Source organism: Apis dorsata, unplaced genomic scaffold, assembly GCF_000469605.1.
Source record: "Apis dorsata unplaced genomic scaffold, Apis dorsata 1.3 scaffold_50, whole genome shotgun sequence".
NCBI classification, from domain to species: domain Eukaryota; kingdom Metazoa; phylum Arthropoda; class Insecta; order Hymenoptera; family Apidae; genus Apis; species Apis dorsata.
The window spans coordinates 1413821-1416966 of NW_006263351.1; the positions used below are offsets into that span (position 1 = coordinate 1413821).

Genomic DNA, 3146 nt, shown 5'->3' on the forward strand with positions numbered 1-3146 from the left:
AACACGGAACAACACCGTTGCGCACACAAACAGGTTGATAGATCTTGATGGAGCACCAAGTCCCTCGTCCACGGCCTCTATGCTAAATACCGGGCGTCGCAATTAGACGCGCGGTGTAATTCAATTATGATGGAAATAAATGCTGCGCTGTGCTGCGTACGGTTTTGAATAACGTATGGGGAGGTGTTGTATGCTCGATGACGATGGGGGTTGTTCGTCCTTTCGACGATTTTTTTGGAAGATTTTGAGAAGAAATATATATGCTTCTTGAGTGGAAAAGATATATAAGAGATATGCTTCGATTCAATTATGATGAGAATAAATGTGGATGCTGGCTTTGAACGGGGATCTCTCGATGATTTTTTGAAATGGTATTTTGAAATATGTGTGTGTGTGTGTGATGTTTCGTAATGAGTTTAACAATTCTTTAGATCAAAAATGAGAGTGAGTTGAATTTTGGAATTGATTTTCTTTTAGAAAATAATCGTGGCTATCTTTAGTAATTGGATTCAAATGGATATTTTGAATAAAGATTAAATAAAGATTTTTCAAAAATTGATCGAATATTTGGCAATATATATATGTAATACTTTATAACTTGATAGTCTTTTTGTTTTAAAAAAGTCATTTTTAGTTATTCTCCTGATACATAATATCATATCGTCTTTTCTCGTTTTCCTAATTAAAAGCAACGAAGAGAGATGCAACAAAAAGTTGTTCGAGCCTTAAGAGTATTTTTCAATCGATTGAAACTAATCTCTAATAAATTTAACGAAAATAAGTACGATCAGAATTTGAAATATTGTTATAGATAAATTTGTTAATTTTGTGAAATGTGTTAAAAATAAAAATCGGTTAAAAGTTTTAGTAGGGTTTCGTACTATACTATTAGTTATCATTATTCTTGCTTTAAAACATGGATAAACTTACCCTCGAGACCAGTCGACTCAGTACTTGCGAATTCCTAGATCCCAGCCATCTAAGTCACATGCAGCAGTCGAAAAATTCGTTCGTACTTGCATATGGGGGATAAGAAAGGTAGAATCAGGACCTAAAGAGAATAACATAATTTTTCGTGAGAAAATGTCATATTACAATTAATTAATTATTTCATTTTAAATCAATTATCAATTGGTTTTTCATCGATCGATTACTCTTCTCTTCAAAATTATATTTTTCTTTTTGAAAAGAATCAATTCGATTGAAAGACACCAATTATTCATTACCAATCATAATATTATTAATATCGCATCTAGATACAAATGTATCGAGCAAAAAAGCCTCCATATACAACAATATCTTTTTACCAAACCCTCCCTCTTACAAACTCCCTTTTTGAAAAAAAAACAAAATCCTTCAAGAGTCCAGTCAACCTATCACAATCGTCGAACACTTCCGGCAAAGAAGTGTTTCCCCCAACCCGCTATTAATTCTCGTTCCGCGAATACACGGAGGTTAACAACCACGAGTCGTCGTGATTGGCGCCGGCGTAGGGTATCGCCTTAGAAACGAAGTAGGGGAAGGAGGATGACGTAGAGGAAAAAGAGAAAAAACAAGAAAGAGGGTGGGGAGAAAGAAGCTTAAAAAAAAAGAAGGAAAAAAGAAGAAGAAGAAGAAAACGAGAGAGCTAGGATGAGAAGCTGAAGAAGAAGAAGAAGAAGAAGAAGAAGAAGAAGAAGAAGAAGAAGAAGAAGAAGAAGAAGAAGAAGAAGAAGAAGAAGAAGAAGAAGAAGAAGAAGGGAGAGGAGAAGGGTCGGTAAGGGGTAGGGAGCTAAGACGTTGTCCTGCCAACAGGTGGTAGCAACCTCACACTACCGGCTCCCGCTGCTTCAGCTCAACCCCTTTTTCACCCTCCGTGGCAGCAACCACGACGATAACCCGCGGCGACACCCGATAAAACGGGCCGTAGAGAGGGTTGGAGGTCTTCTACGATGCCGGGATAAGTGGGTCGTGGTCGGGGAACGGAAAAGAAAAACACCGGAGGGATTATCGGCCGTGGATACACCATCCTCTCCCTCCTACGCTCTCTCTCTCTCTCTCTCTTTCTTCCTTCAACGGCGCCCCTTTAACGAAAGAAACTTGCTCTTTGCAGGCGGCGGCAGCGCACGTGCACTTGCTACGAGACGACGCTCTGCTTACGATTCTCGGCCAGGACTCTCTTTCTCTCACTTTCTCTTTCAATCTCTATGTACATGTATATATATGTATATCTTCGTTGCTCTCTCTCTCTCTCTCTCTGCTCGTCGTTCTCTGTCTCTCTGTCGACGATACGCTTCCACGAGCGGGATGCTCGAGTGGCCTGTATTTTGCGAGCCGTGGATTTTGCGGTCTCCCGGGTAAAGGACAACTAACCCCCTCTATGTACCACCCCCCGGCTCCTTCCTGGATTGTTGGCTCACGGCGTGCTGTCACGTCGCGACGCTCGGCCAAAGGGAATTGGGAGGAGGGCTCGACGAGCTGGAAACTCGAACTCGTCTCGATTTTTATTCATTTTCGTTTGGCGCTAATTAGCTGTATATATGTATATATATTTCGATATTGCGTTTAATGTTTATTGTAAATTTTAATACGTAATGGACATGAGAAAGTATTATAAAAGTAAAATTAAAGAATAAATATCAAACAATTAATTCTTAATTTCTATTTAAGTGTATGTAAGTTATAACAGAAGTGTTTGAAAATTTTAAATCTATTTAAATGTTTTATTATTTTAAAATTTTGGAGAATTGATTTAACTAAAATCTAATTTTGTATAATCTGTGTTTAATACATTGCAAGTAATTAATTTAGAGATTGACAATAAGAAAAGTTTCATGGGGAAGGAAACAATGCGAGGTAGATAAAAGTTTATGAATTCTTTTCTTTTTCACGAGAGATCTCGAAGAGGAGATTCGATAATTTTGTTTCTCAACGTCCGCGATAATTTTAACGAAGACGCCATTAAGAGGGAAAGACGAGCCGATGGAAAAGATTCGGTCGTCTCAAAGGAAAATCTTAACGAGCGGGAACAATGAACCCATGTGAATTATTACTGGGCACAAAGCGGCCCGTGTTTTCACCGTTTAATAAAACGCGGAATGAATTAAGGGAACGACGATCATTCCGTCTTACCTTCCCTTCTTTTTTTTTTTTTTTTTTTTTTTTTT

The 3146-nt window shown here is 38.3% G+C and overlaps 1 long non-coding RNA gene across 1 annotated transcript in view; it reads right to left on the reverse strand.

Annotated features, from left to right (window-relative positions):
- LOC102678703 overlaps positions 1-3146 on the reverse strand; it is a 117215-nt gene that overhangs the window by 60562 nt on the left and 53507 nt on the right. The window contains exon 2 of the long non-coding RNA XR_420744.2: positions 931-1051. This is a non-coding gene — a long non-coding RNA (uncharacterized LOC102678703). The remainder of the gene's footprint in view (positions 1-930; positions 1052-3146) is intronic.